Genomic DNA, 16,760 nt, shown 5'->3' on the forward strand with positions numbered 1-16,760 from the left:
CCGGGCCCACAAAATATGTGTTCTCCTTTTTGTTATGGGGATAGTTTGTGATTTTGGATTATACATGTTTCTCAGCATCAAGTATTACTCTGTTGGTTTATACTCATGTCTCTTAGTCTTCCTTAATTTTTTATGACCAAATGTTCTTGAGAAAGCTATTTTATATAATTTTTATATTGCACATGCTTTTATCTGGCTCAGATGATGACCTTCATCCTGACTTTGTCAATTAGAAAACTTTGTGTTGAGGTTTTAATGGTGAACAGTTGGCAAGCACCACAAAAATGTTCCTCTACTTTTCAGACAAAGAAATGGGGCAGAGAATGACCACATTATTCGGCTAATGTGTCATTTTGTGCTTTGTGATTTTAAGACCAATGTTCTTTCCAAAGTATACAGTTGATTAAAAACATATCCCAGATATAGAGTATTGATCTCAGCGTGCTTCCTGAACCAAGCTAGACTAGTGAACTTGTGATTAGAGCCTGAGTGTGCATGCTGTCACAGACATGGCCCATGTGAGAAGGCCCACGGCTTTGCTCTGGTAACTGTCTGAATATTTCCATTGTCCTTACTGAATATGTACTTTAGATGAAGAGGAGATAAATTTTTACATACCAAACTTCTGTATTTTGCTCAACAGTGTTAGAACGAGGCCTTTGAACTAACTGACGCTTACACTTATACATAACATACGTAATATACACACTTTCCTTTCTTAATAGTTAACGACACAATGCCACTGAAGCAGAACAAAATAAAATATATCTTAAGACGTGTAAATATTTTATAAGGAAATGTGAAATTAAACTGTATTGGAAACCATTTTTTTCATATTTATTTTTCTGAGATACTCTGACCCATATTATAAAGGCAATAAAATATACCAACAACCAAACAATCAGAAAACCCAACCCCAGATGCTATTTCCTATTAGGGATAAGAGTTAGTGCAACCCTCATTCATGGTGATTGGCAAGATCAATCAACCTTTCACTTGACAGGACATGTTTATTGAAACAGCCCATGTATATACTTGGATATATGTCAAATTAGTTTGTCCAAGAGTATTTATTGAAAGTGTTTTAGAGCAGAGATGAGAAATAAGTTAAATACCCTGTCACGGAAGATGCCGTGACACTACACCCTATGGGAATTAGAGAGATGTCTCGATGTCTGGTGACATGTAAAGAATGTCTGGGCGAGTTTTCTAGAAAGCGTACACCCACAGGACAAAAGGAATGGGAACGGAAGCGAATTGGAAGCTAGAAGGCAGTTGAGTGAGGGCTTCTGACCTTGGCAGACCTAAGGAATCAAAGTCTGCGCTGACAGAGGGAAAATCTGAGATGCTCTCATACTGCAGAATACCTGGGAGGGTTAGGAATGGGCCTTTCTAGGCGTGTGTGGAATGGGTTTGAGGATGGAACTAAAAATAGAATGATTGGCCAAAATCTTAATATGAAATGTTTAAATAAACACCCAGTTACATAGATAGACAGTTTTCCTTCTACACCTTGACAGAATATCAGAGGTTTACTTTCTAGAGTAGATTACATTTAAAAGTAGCAAAACCTGTCTGGATTGAGAAAATGCACACACATGCACACGCATACGTTGACAAGAAGAAGGGCAGTTATTTGAAATTGAAAGTGATGTGATAAATTCTGTATTTGTGAATTGAGTGTTCAGAACCTCCCTCATATCTCTCCACTTGACCTCCAGAGTGCTGGGAACCCAGTCCAGGCAGAAGATGCTTCTTATAGACTCTGGCCTGCTCACAGAAAGATAATGAAAGGAAGAGCCAGAACACCGCAGTAAACATCATAGTAGTTTGCAGCCAACAGCCAGCTGGTACTGAGTGCTTTCAGAGCTGCTTTGCGAGATGGCTTTCTTAAATATGAAATACCAGGGATCACCAGTTAACTGAAAAGATGTCCTATGTAGAAGATTGACCATAGAGAATATGTTGCATTGTGAAGACTGGTCCTTCCAAGACTGAATATTCCTCTATCTGTTGGGCTAAGCTGGCAAAACATGAATGGTGTTACTTGGTAAAGACAGTTTTCTTTATCAGGGCTGTCCGGATGAGGTGTAGGGCGGAAACTTGAATGCAAAGCTCGAGTTTAGGTCCCTAAGTAGGAACCGTTTTGAGAGTCTGGTTCCAACCCCCAGCAGTTTATATTTTCATTTGTCTTTGGTACACTCATTTTCTCAAAAGCACTCTTTAGACATGCATGTGAGAGAAATTTGTAAAGAGGAAAGGTGGGGAATGACGGGTTTAGGAAGTGGAAGTCGAGACTGGTCAGTATGCACAGTGTCTGTGTGTGAGACGGTCTTAACAGAGTCAAAAATTTTACAATTACAAAAGTATTTTTTCTCAAGAACGCTCCCCAATTAATCATCTGCTTGAAAATTTGGACACAGAAAACTTGAGGAAACCTAATGTAGAATTCAAACCTAAGAAACAGAAAGTGTAAGATGAAAGAGATCAATAACGTCTGTTAATACAGCAGTAAGGAGCCATGAGAAATCAACATTCAAGGAACATAAACACCTCCAGAAAGTCAGGAAGCGATTGTAGAAAGGAAAGACCTCAATAGACAATTAGGAGATGATAAGGTTGAGGATTGAGATGGGCCAAAGAAACATTTTGGAAGTAAATACTTGGCATCGGTATAAAGGAGATTCAGAATCAAGAGGGCAGTGTGTGTCACGGGCATGAGAACAGGAAAGCAGATTCTAGCAAACTAAAAGCAGATTCTACTAAACTAGATGGATTCTAGCATCCAGGCTTAGTTTATGGATGTTAAAGGAAATGTTTAGAATACTAGTAGTAATCACAAGACAAGTTAGGAGCGAGGGGAGTAGTTTTGTGGCCAGCGAAGAACCTGGGTTTAACACACACACACACACACACACACACACACACACACACACACCTATGCCTCACCAACACACATACCACAAAGTTGTAGTATCTGTGAAAGAAATATTTTTTTTTGAAGGGTCTTGTGTTTCTCCAGCTGACCTAGAACTCACCATCTACCTGCTTCAGCCTCAGGGCCAGGATTATAGTTGTGTAGCACTATGCCTGTTCAGAAAACTCTAACTCAAAGCCAAGCCAAGCCAAGCCAAGATAGAGGACAGTGGCCATGCTTAGAGAGTAACTCGTCCAAACTGGAGAAGGTCTGAAGGCTCTGGCAGAAGTTACTTGAATAAACAAAATTACTAGACTGTACGATATGATCAAAAAGTGAGAGGGCATTAATAAATTCCCAGTTGCTTCTTTACCTTTTGGCAAAATCAACTGGAGATTTCATAGTTTTCAGAGAGTTTAAGGTTAAATCAATGACAGTTATGAAAAAAAAAAAAAAACTAAGCAAGAATAAAAAAACTACCTATGGGGAACGAAAACTTGTGAGAAATAATGTTCTGTGTGTTGTTTGACTGTAATGAACGTCACAAAATTGTTACATCTAAGATTGATTTAAATAAACTTAATGGAATAATATATGAAGACCACCCTCTGTGTGTGCACACATAGACATAGCAGGAAAAGTAAAAAAAGAAAACTAAACAAAAAAAAATCTTTAACTAGGAGGAGGAGGAGGTTCAGATATTCATTCCCCAGTTCTCTGATTTTTAAGCTTTAGAGGAATGTTACAGACCAGACTGAGGACAGGAGCATGGAGTGCCTAGAAGGGCTCAGCACTGATCCTCAAGTCAGTGTGGGAACTGAACCAAACCCAAGGACATCTGGTTTGTACCATGGAAGAGAAGATGGCTGAGGGATCTAGCCAGGTATCACAAGTTCCTGGAAGGATGGAGCCAGGTGGGTGTGTCTCCTAGAGACCTGTACTCCTCTAGGGCAGTGGAGAATGGCAGGGTTGCAATAATGGATAGAGTCCTCAGGTGAGAATCTTTGTTTACTTCTGTACCTCATTTTTAATAGGGTTATTTGGTTCTCTGTAGTCTAATTTCTTGAATCCTTTGTATATGTTGGATATTAGTCCTTCAACAGAGGAATGGGTACGGAAAATGTGGTACATTTACACAATGAAGTACTCAGCTATTAAAATCAACAACTTTATTAAATTTGCAGACAAATAGATGGAATTAGAAAATATCATCCCTACTGTGGTTACCCAGTCACAAAAGTACATACATGGTATGTACTCACTGATAAGTGGATATTAGGAAAAAAGCTCAGAATACTCACAATGCAACTCACAGACCATATGAAGCTCAAGAAGAAGGAAGACTAAAGTATGGATGCTTCAGTCCTACTTAGAAGGGGGAATAAAATAATCATGGTAGAGGGTGAGAAGGACTTGGGAGGAAGAGAAGGGGAGGGAAAATGTGGGCAGGATCAGGTGTGGGAGGAGATGGGAGATGTATAAAGGGTCAGGAAATGGAACAGAGGTGTGTAGCAATGGAGGGATGGGGAACTTGAGGTAGCCACCTGAAAATCCCAGATTCCAGGAAGGCAAGAGGCTCCCAGAACCCATTGGGGATAACATTAGCTGAAATACCCAACAAAGGGGAGGGAGAACCTGTAGAGGTTAGGCACTGCCCCCAACTCAAAAATTTTAATTTAGAATTTCTCCTGCCTAAAGGAAATACAGGAACAAATAGTGGAACAGAGACTGAAGGAAAGGCCATCCAGAGACTACCCCATCTGGGGATTCATTAAATATGCAGCCACCAAACTCAGACACTATTGCTGATGCCAAGAAGTGCTTGCTAACAGGAGCCCGATAGAGCTGTCTCCTGAGAGGCTCTGCCATAGCCTGACCAGTACAGATTCAGATGCTTGCAGCCAACCATAGGACTGAGCACAGGAACCCAATGGAGGTGTTAGGGGAAGGACTGAAGGAGCTGAAAGGGTTTGAAACCCATAAGAAGAACAATATCAACCAACCAGATAGCGCACCCCTCCCCTCCCCAGAGCTTCCAGGGACTAAACCACCAACCCAAGAGTACACATGGAGGGAACTACGGCTCCAGCTGCATATGTAGCAGAGGATGGCCTTATCTGTCATCAGTGATATGGGAGACCTTTAGTCCTGTTAGGGCTCGGTGCCCCATTGTAGCAGAATGCTAGGGTGGTGTGGTGGGAGAGGGTGGGCCGGGGAGCACGCTCATCGAAGCAGGGGGAGGGGAGATGGAATTTGTAGAGGGGAAACTGAGAAGGGGGATAATATTTGAAATGTAAATAAATAAAATAACCTATAACAATATAAACAAATGGATAGAGTTTGTGGAACGAGAATGGGTTCTTTTTCCTTGAACTACCTGAACACATGAAAAGCCTTCTGCTCTGTTTCTCAAGAAAGGGAGATGAGAAACAGACTTTTAACTCAGCCTTCACTGAATATATATAGTTCCAAACACAATCAAGTTGAGTTACCTTTAACAAGTAAGTTTGTATTCTACTGGGATGGGGCTCCAGAAGTCGATGCCACTGACATACCAAATTTACTAATTATTCTCACCTCAAAATATTGGAGTCATCCTTATTCTATGCATTTCACTGAGTTTTATTTTTAACTCATTGAGGAATAACTGGACAAGTGGAAAATGAATGAAAGGTGAGGAGGGGAAGCTGTGGAGTCTTTAAGAAAAACTAGACATGTACACTTTGAGAAAGCATCACTTGGAATTATGTAAAAATAAAGTTAATTAGCTAGTCAATTTTTCAAACAAGTCAAAGGGTTGGTGAATTATTTCGGTATATAAAAATCCAAGTATGAGCTCATTAAACTTCATGGTGCATGCATTACTATACATTTTATTATGTAAATTTTATTATATAATCATGATTCACACAAATAAGCTACCAGGTCACTTATTTAATGTTCTCTCGAATTATGTTTTTTTCTTACTATATATGCTTCCCCAGGCTGAAAACAACAGTAAATTTCTATCATTTAAAACAAATATAACAATCTGTGCCCTGAAGCTAACCCCATGGCACAGCTCTCAGGACACAAATCCCACTCGAAGAGAACAGATCTCCCAAGAGTGCTAACACACCTAAGATCACAGCCTCAGAGCCTCACAGGAGAAGCAGGCTCCAGTCAGAGACAGCAAGACCAATTAATTCCAGAGATAACCAGATGGTGAAGAGAAGCACAAAGCCTAAGCAACTGAAACCAAGGTCACTTGGCATCATCAGAACCCTGTTCCCCCACTACAAAAAATCCTGGATACCCCAACAGACCAGAAAAGAAAGATTCAGATTTGAAATCACATCTCATGATGATGATAGAGGACTTTAAGAAGGATATAAATAACTTTCTTAAAGAGATATAAGAGAACACAGGCAAACAGGTAGAAGCCTTTAAAGAAGAAACACAAAAATCCCTTAAAGAATTAAAGGATAATACAATCAAACAGGTGAAGGAATTGAACAAAACCATACAGGATCCAAAAATGGAAATAGAAACAATCACAGGAAATCACAAAAGGAGATGACCATGGAGCTAAAAAAAAACCTGGGAAAGATCAGGAGTAATAGACACAAGCATCACCAACAGAATACAAGAGATGGAAGAGAGAATCTCAGGGGCAGAAGATACCATAGAAAACATTGACATAACAGTCAAAGAAAATATAAAATGCAAAAAGCTCCTAACCGAAAACATACAGCAAATCAGGACACAATGAGAAGATCAAATCTAAGAATAATAAGTATAGAAGAGTGTGAAGATGCCCAGCTTAAAGGGCCAGTAAATATCTTCAACAAATTTATAGAAGAAAACTTTTTTAACCTAAAGAAAGATGTCAATGAAATACAAGAAGCCCACAGAACTCCAAATAGACTGGACCAGAAAAGAAACTTCCCATGACATAATAATGAAAGCACTAAATGCATAGAACAAAGAATATTAAAATCAGTAAGGGAAAAATGTCAAGTAACCTATAAAGGCAGACCTATTAGACTTCTCAAGAGGGACTCTAAAAGCCAGAGGATCTTGGATAAATGCCATACAGACCCTAAAAGAAAAGAAATGCCAGCCCAGGCTACTATATCCAGCAAAACTCTCAATTACAATAGATAGAGGAACCAAGATATTCCAACACAAAAACAAATTTACATAATGTTTTTACAGAAATCCAGTTCTACAAAGCATAATAGATGAAAAACTCCAACACAAGGAGAGAAACTACACCCTAGAAAAAGCAAGGGGGAAAAAAAAAAAAGCAAGAAGGTGATCTTTTAACAAGCCCAAATGAAGATACCCACAAAAACATAATTCCACCCCTAACAACAAAAATAACAGGAAGAAACAATCACTTTTCCTTAATATTTCTTTACATCAATGGACTCAATTCTCTAATAAAAATACAGACTAATGGACTGGATACGTAAACTGGACACATCTGTATACAGGAAATGCACCTAAGTGAAAAGACAGACACTACCTCAGAGAAAATGGCTGGAAAGAAAGTTCAAGCAAATGGCCCAAAGAAACAAGCTGAAGTAGCCATTCTAATATTGAATAAAATCAACTTTCAATCTAAAGTTATCAAAAGTAAGGAAGGAAACTTCATACTCATGGAAGGAAAAATTTACCAAGAAAAACTCTCAATTCTGAACAACTATACTCCAAATGAAAGGGCATTCACATTCATCAAAGAAACTTTACTAAGGCTAAAGCACACATTGCACTTCACATAAAAATAGTGGAGGACTTTAATACCCCACTCTCATCAGTGGACAGATCATGGAAACAAAGTAAATAGAGATGCAGTGAAACTAACAGAAGTTAAGAACCAAATGGATTTAACAGATATCTATAGGACATTTCCTCCTAAAACAAAACAATATAACTTTCTTCTCAGTACCTTATGGTAGCATCTCCAAAATTGACCATATAATTGGTCACAAGACAGGCCTCAACAAGTACAAGAAGATTGAAATAATCCCATGCATCCCATAAGATCACCATAGACAAAGGCTGGTCTTCAATAACAACAAAAACAACAGAAAGCCCACATATACATGGAAGTGAATGGTGCTCTACTCAATGATAATTGGTCAGGGAAGAAATAAAGAAAGCAATTAAAGACTTTTTAGAATTTAATGAAAATGAAGGCACAACATACCCAAATTTATGGATTGCAATGAAAATACTGGTAAGAGAAAAACTCTTAGCTCTGAGTGTGTCCAAAAAGAAACTGGAGAGAGCATAAACTAGCAGCTTGACAACACACCTTAAAGCTCTAGAACAAAAAGAAGCAAATGCACCCAAGAGGAGTAGAAAGAAGGAAATAATTGAACTCAGGGCTGAAATCAACCAAGTAGGTACAAAAAGAATTATATCCAAAATATCATCAGATTCTACTACAAAAGCCTATACTCAACAATGGGTACATCTGGATAAAATGGGCAATTTTCTAGACAGGTACAAGTACCAAAGTTAAATCAGGATGAGATAAGCCATCTAAACAGTCCCATACCCCCTAACAAGTTAGAAGCACTCATCAAAATTCTCCCAACCAAAGAGAGCCCAGGACTTTAGTGCAGAATTTTATCAGACCTTCATAGAAGACCTAATACCAATACTCTTCAAACTATTCCACAAAATATAAACAGAGAAACACTATTCAATTCCTTCTATGAAGCCACAGTTACACTCGTACCTAAACCATACAAAGGCCCAACAAATAAATAGAACTTCATACCATTTTTTTCCAGTATTTTAGGATATACTTTTGCTTTATTTCCTTATATAGTTCATATATAATTAAAGCTCAATCAGCTTGAAACTTTTCCTTAACATCTTTTTTCCCCTTCTTTCCTTCCTTCCTTCCTTCCTTCCTTCCTTCCTTCCTTCCTTCCTTCCTTCCTTCCTTCTTTTCTTTCTTTTTTTCTGCTGTTCACTAAGATTTATTTTAGATCAGTGTACAATGAACTTTACTATGTCTTTCAAATTTTCTTTAATAAATATGTATGTAGAGCTGAAGATCTTACTAGGTATAGTTACTTTTTTTATCATTTTTATTGGATATCTCTATATTTACATTTCAAATGTTGTCCCTTTCCTCCTCCCCTTCCTTCTTCCTCCTCCCCTTGATTTAATGGAGATGCTCTTACTTCCAACCACCCACTCCCACCTCAGCCCCTTGGCATTCCCCTACACTGAGAAAATGAGCCTTCAATGGACCAAAGGCCTCTCTTCCCATTGATACCAGACAATGCCATCCTCTGCTACATATGCAATTGGAGCCATGGGTCTCTCTATGTGTACTCATCAGTTGGTGTTTTGCTCCCTGGGACCTCTGGGGTTGGGGGGGGGGTTGTTGTTGGTTGATGTTGTTGTTCTTACCATGGGGTTGCAAACCCTTTTAGCTTCTTCAGTCCTTTCTCTACCTCTTCCATTGGGGTCTCTGTGTTCAGTCTGATGGTTAGCTGCAAGCATCCTCCTTTGTATCAATATGGCTCTGGCAGAACCTCTGAGGAAGCAGACCAATTTCACTTAATAATATGGGTGCAAAAATACTTAATAAAATTCTAATAAAACCAATCCAATAACATCAAAATGATTATTCATCATGATCAAGTAAGCTTCATCCCAGGGATGCAGGAATGGTTCAATATATGGAAATCCATCAGAGTAATTCACTATATAAAAAAACTGAAAGGAACAAAACAAAACAAAAAAAAAAAAAACAAAAAAAAACCAAAAAAACAAAAAAAGAAACAAGGTCACTTCATTAGATGCTGAGAAAGCATTTGACAAAATTCAACTGCCCTTCAAGATAAAAGTCTTAGAAAGATCAGGAATTCAAGGCCCATACTTAAATATAATAAAATCAACATACAGCAAACCAATAGCCAACATCAAACTAAATGGAGGGAAACTTGAAGCAATCCCACTAAAATCAGGGACTAGACAAGGCTGCCCACTGTTCAATATAGTACGGGAAGTCCGGGCCAGAGCAATTAGATAGCAAAAGGAAGTCAAAGGGATACAAATTGGAAAGGAAGAAGTCAAAATATTACCATTTGTAGATGTTATGATAGTATACTTAAGTGACCCCAAAATTTCACCAGAGAACTTCTACAGCTGATAAACAACTTCCACAAAGTGGCTGGATATAAAATTAACTCAAACAAATCAGTAGCCTTCCTCTACTCTAATGATGAACAGGCTGAGAAAGAAACTATGGGATGACATTTTTTGCAGTAGTAACAAAGAATATACAATACCTTGGTGTGATCCTAACCAAGGAAGTGAAAGATCTGTATGACAAGAACTTTAAGTGTCTGAAGAAAAAAATTGAAGAAGATCTCAGAAGATGGAAAGATCCCCTATGCTCATGGATTGGCAGGATTAATATAGTAAAACTGGCCATCTTGCCAAAAGCAATCTACAGATTCAATGCAATCCCCATCAAAATTCTAACTCAATTCTTCATAGAGTTAGAAATAGTAATTTGCAAACTCATTTGGAATAACAAAAAACCCAGAACATTGAAAACTCTTCTCAAGAATAAAAGAACTTCTGGGGGAATCACCATCCCTAATTTCAACTGTATTATAGAGCAATAGTGATAAAAACTGCATTATATTGATACAGACACAGGAAAGTAGATAAATGAAATAGAATTAAAGACCCAGAAATGAACCCAAACATCTATGGCCACTTGATCTTTGACAAAGAAGCTAAAACCATGCAGTGGAAAAAAGACAGCATTTTCAACAAATTGTGCTGCTTCAACTGTAGGTCAGCATGCAGAAGAATGCAAATCGATCCCTTCTTATCTCCTTGTACAAAGCTCAGGTCCAAGTGGATCAAAGACCTCCACATAAAACCAGGTACACTGAAACTATTAAGAAGACAAAGTGGGGAAGAGCCTTGAACACATGGGCACTAGGAAAAATTACCTGAACAGAACACCAATGGCTTTTGCTCTAAGATCAAGTATCAATAACTGGGACCTCATTAAATTGCATAGCTTCTGTAAGGCAAAGGACACTGTGAAAAGGACAAAATGGTAACCAACATAACGTGAAAAGATCTTTGCCAGTCCTACATCTGATAGAGGGATAATATCCAATATATACAAAGAACTTAAGAAGTTAGACTAGAGAATCAATTAAAAATGGGGTACAGAGCTAAACAAAGAATTCTCACCTGAGGAATCTTGAATGGCTGAGAAACATCTAAAGAAATGCTCAACATACCTAGTCATCAGGGAAATGCAAATCAAAACAACCCTGAAATTCTACCTCACACCAGTCAGAATGGCTAAGATCAAAAACTCAGGTGACAGCAGATGCTGGTGAGGGTGTGGAGAAAGAAACACTCCTGGGCATATACCCAAAGATGTTCCAACTTACAACAAGGACACATGCTCCACCATGTTCATAGCAGCCTTATTTATAATAGCCAAAAACTGAAAACAACCCAGATGTCCTTCAACAGAGGAATAGATACAGAAATTGTGGTACATTTACACAATGGAGTACTACTCAGCTATTAGAAACAATGACTTCCTGAAATTCTTAGGAAAATGGATAGAACTAGAAAATATCCTGAGTGAGGTAACCCAATCATAAAAAAAACACACATGATATGTTTTTACTGGTACGTGAATATTAGTTCAAAAGCTCAGAATACCCAAAATACAATTCACAGACTACATGAAACTCAAGAAGAAGGAAGGCCAAAGTGTGGATGCTTCAGTTCTTCTTAGAAAGGGGAACAAAAATATTCACAGGAGCAAATACAGGGACATTGTTTGGAGCAGAGACTGAAGGAAAGGCCACTCAGAGAATGTCCAACCTGGGGATCTATTCCATATACAGCCACCAAACCCAGACAATATTGCAGATACCAAGATGTACTTCCCTGATATGGCTGTCTCCTGAGAGGCTCTGCCAGAGTCTGACAAATACAGAGGCAGATGCTCACAGACAACCACTGAGCTGAGAACAGGGTCCCTAATGGAGGAGTTAAAGGACTGAAGGAACCTAAGGGGTTTGCAATTCCCACAAAAAGAAAAATAATATCAACCTACCAGAGCTCCCAGGGAGTAAACCACCAACTAATGAGCATACATGGAGGGACCCATGTCTCTAGCTGCATATGTATCAGAGGATGTCCTGTTTGGACATCAATGGGAAGAGAGTCCCTTGGTCCTGTGAGGGCTTTGCTCCAGTGTAGGGTAAATCTAGGGTGGTGGATGGCAGAGTTGGTAGGTGGGTGGGGGAGGATCCTTGTAGAAGCAGTGGGAAGACGGATGGGATAGGGGTTTTCCATAGGGTAATCCTGCAAAGGGGGTAACACTTGAAATGTAAGTAAATAAAATATCTAATAAAAAAACCAAATATAACCTACTCACGCATCAGATTTATTTTCTAATTGCATTACAACAAGTCAGGAGTATTTATGGCCACATGTGATATTCAGTTTCAACTCAACAGATGTATAACAATATTAAGAAATTTTGTTGCCCAAAATGTTGTAATAGCTGCTAAAGATAAATTAATTAATTTTAATATACACAGAGAGGAAAAAAAGCCAGACATACAGTGTGTTTTAGAGGCACATGTATCATTTGAACACATGCCAGATTTATGTAGCTAAGGATTAATGTGTGATTCAGAGACACACTCCACTCCAAACGCAGGCGCTTTTCCTCCATTAACATTAGTAGAATTTCCATGCACCCTGTTAGAGGCGAGAACTGGAGTTTGTTGAAATGCAAAGGGGGATGATTTTTAACTTCGCCTATAATTCCAGGAGCATGGACCATATTATTAAGAGCTTTGTGAAAGGCCTTAATTTAGGCAGTGTGACTTAGAAGCTTTATACCAAGCTACTGCGAGTGTACTGTGTTTGGGTGTTGGGGAAAGGGAGCCAGAAAAGCCGTAGGATTTATGAAAGGCCATTTTGAGCTAAAGCATGGGTATGGGAAAGAGTGCATTTCAGATGAGGTAACGAGGAGTCTGAGGCATGGTTACTGTGAGAGAAAATGTGACGTGACACTGTGGCTAGTAGGCTGCACATACATGTGCTCACATGTTGTTTACATCACCCACAGTTGTTTACGGGCATCTGTGTCCTATACACTTGGCAAGAGAACATAATCGTGCTACCCGTTGAACAGATTTCTTCTCCTTGCTTCGAGATCACCAAATACATCACTGAATCCAGAATAAAGCCACAGAATAAAGTTTCTGGGGAACTGGAGAGAAAAGCCAATTTGTGTCTTCCAAACCACTGCTTCCCAGGAAGGGGCTCCTGCAAGCTTCTCTATTTCCACTGTAATGAAAACAGTCAGCTAAGTACAGAACCTTACCATCCTGGCAATGTGTAATAGATTTACCTTCTGATTCGCTATTGAAAGCTCTCTATTTTAAAAAGCGCCTAGAACATTTCCAGCATCTCATTCTATGTGTACTCGTGTTTTTGACTCTGTTGATGCAGAGACAAGGGAGATAAAGTTTCTGACCTGGTGTATTGTACAAGTGAGGAACTTGTACTAAAGAATACAAAGGGTGGAGACTAGTCAGATGGATCGGTGACTAAGCGTGCTTGCTACTCTCGCAGGAGCCCTGGGTTTGCTTCTCATTTCCCAAGTTGGGTGGCTTACAATGCTCCAATTCCAGGGCCTCCAGCATCCTCTTCTGGCCTCTGTAAGCACAGACTCATAGCTGCACACACCTTACCCATATACTCATAATTCAAAATAAATCTTCAAAAAATAAAGAGGAATGCTAAAATGGCATATGTGTATGGTAGTTTGTCTGCATGTATATATGTGTACCACATATATACCTGTGCCTACAGAAGTCAGGACAGTGGGCATCAGTTCCAGAGTTATGAACATTAGGAACCTGCTTTGTGTATGTTGGTAGCCAAACCCAATTCTGAGAAAAAAAAAAAAAAAAAAAAAAAAAAGCAAAACACCCAAGCCTCTGCACAATTATTTATAATGTTTATATAGTGTAATCTCCTTAAGTGAGTGTTAGTAAAAATAATTACTAAACCCACTTGTGTGTGTGCATATTTGTGTAGTGATGGAGATTTACCCCAAGCCTTGCACATTCGAGGCAAAGACTCTGTTGCTGAGCTTCAGAGACATTGCCTGTACCGTAACTTTTCTATAAATAAACACCCCTAGGTGGAAAAGTCTGGAATACTGTTGGTTGTCCTGAGACATCCAGTTCCCCTTCTGAAATTTCTGAGCACACAAACTTTTATTTTGACATGTAAATAATGAGACTGTGGTGTGAACAGATACTTGTGAAAGCAACGCATTCCTTCTACTTCAGCTCCTGACTTCTGAAAGCCGTCAGCCTCTGTGCCTGCTCACCTTTGTGGACTGCTTCACCTCCCACCGTGAATTAACTGAGATGTGCTTGGTGTTATATGCTTGAGTATTTTTGAGCTTTAATTTGGAAGAGAAAAAATGTTTTAAAATTTTTTATCAAGTAAGATGAGGTTAGGTATGTCTCATGTCTTTAATCCCAGGACCTTGGAGGCAGAGGCTTGAGAATCTCTGAGTTCAAGGCTGCCCTGGTCTACATGATGAGTTCCAGGCCAGTCATGGCTACATTAAGACCTTGTTGCAAAAAAAATGTCAGGTATTTAAGTGAAAGCCATGTCACAGTGAATGTACAGTCTTTTTCCGCTCTACTTGTGGTCACATAGCAGGATTAAAGTCCCCATTTTTTCTAAGTCACTTTTCTAATGAATGCAACCGGAGAAGTGTAGTATGTCAACTAGAGGTGAGGCTGGCTGTCAGGCTGGTGTGTCTCTGAGCAAGGCTCATTTCCTTAAGATACAGCATCCACATTTAAGCATTGATCTCTTAGTACTTTAAGATTGAAATCCCCGGTCAGGTGTGGTGATACAAACCTATAGAAGACAGTGACCTTCTACATGTCACATTAGGATCACACCTATAGAAGACAGTGACCTTCTACATGTTACTTTAGGATCACACCTATAGAAGACAGTGACCTTCTACATGTCACATTAGGATCACACCTATAGAAGACAGTGACCTTCTACATGTTACTTTAGGATCACATGTTACAGGGCAGACTAGGTTACAAAACAAGTTCTATGCTAGACTAGCCCATGACAAAGGAAGGAAATCTTAGGGTTTCGGGTAACAAATATTAATTATATGAATAATTAAATCTGTTACATTCTGTTGCAATTTAATTTATTAGATTTCTTTCTATACACCATATTCTGACCATATTCTGTCCATTTTCCCAACTCTGCCCAGACCCCCACACCTCACTATCTACTCAACTTCATCTTTTCTTTCTCTCTCTCTCTCAAAAATAAATTCTGCTCTTTCCTCTAGTGGTTTGTCCTGGTCCAGTGGCAGTGTCTCACTGTGTAGTCCTGGCTGACCTAGAACTCAGTTTGCAAATGATTGACCTTGTAGTTCAGTGATTTTCCTGTCTCTGCTTCACAAATGCTGGGTCTACAGATGTGTACCCTCCCTGCTCTAGGCTGCTGTATTTTGCAAGTGGTTTATTATCATAAACTCCAAGGTAAAAATTAAAGCTAAAATTATAATGGTACAAATTTTTATTCACAACCCATCACGGAACAGCATATTCTTTCAAGTAGGTTGAATAATAATTGAAAAAAAGCACCACACTGGTGATTATGTAATAATGAGTGAGAAAGAGTTGCTGATCTTTAAAATCTCCAATATCAAACATATCATCCTTTCTATAGCTACCTTTCTTAGGGCAGGAAGGACAGATTTCTCTGTGGACCAAACCAGTCCCACACATTTTCCATGCAGTGAGAATAGTTTTAGCAAAGCCTATAATGAGCTCTTTTATAGTTTAGAAAAAGAAGGGGGATGAGGGGAGAAGAGGGAGGGGGAGGAAGAGGGAAGAGAGGGAGAGGGATTAAAAGAAGAAGAAGGAGGAGGAGGAGGAAGAAGAAGAGGAGGAGGAGGAGGAGGAGAAGGAAGAAGAAGAGGAGGAGGAGGAGGAAGAAGAGGAGAAGGAGGAGGAAGAAGAGGAGGAGGAGGAGGAGGAGGAAGAAGAGGAGGAGGAGGAAGAAGAGGAGGAGGAGGAAGAAGAGGAGGAGGAGGAAGAAGAGGAGGAGGAGGAAGAAGAGGAGGAGGAGGAGAAGCATCAGCAGTAGCAGTGGCCACCACCACTGCTTTAGTTGTGTGAAGAATCTTTGAAATCTTGACCAGGGAAAATGGAGATGGCTTAGTGTATGTATTTATTTGCTTAAGTAATAAATGGTTTCTTATGTAATAATTGTTAAACTAGCAGTTTATAAGTATGATTGTATGGATCTTAGCTTAGCTACTGGATCATAACTTCCTTATATTTCAGGTAAATTGTGACACTGAAGACACTGCTTTATTTGTCTATAAGACATCTAGCATAAAGATGCACTGCACTCCTAATACTCTTAGGAAGAAGATAATTATGAAGGCTGGAAAGATGGCTCAGTGGGTAAAAGGTACTTGCCACCAAATTTGATGATCTGAGGTTGATCTTCAGGACTCACAGAAAATAAAAAGATCCAACTGCTACAAAGTGTTCCCCACCTCAGAATGCATACCATGGTGTACACACACACACACACACACACACACACACACACACACACACACATGGGGGGGTTGGAATGAAAAAGAATTAAAGAAAAGATAACCACAAGATGACCTTTGTGATTCTTTCCCAGTTACTACATTTGTTTGACTTACTGTTTTCCCTGGTTTTACGTTTTTTTCCTGCGGTCTGTTTTG

The sequence above is a fragment of the Micromys minutus genome, assembly GCF_963924665.1.
Source record: "Micromys minutus genome assembly, chromosome: 11".
NCBI classification, from domain to species: Eukaryota; Metazoa; Chordata; class Mammalia; order Rodentia; family Muridae; genus Micromys; species Micromys minutus.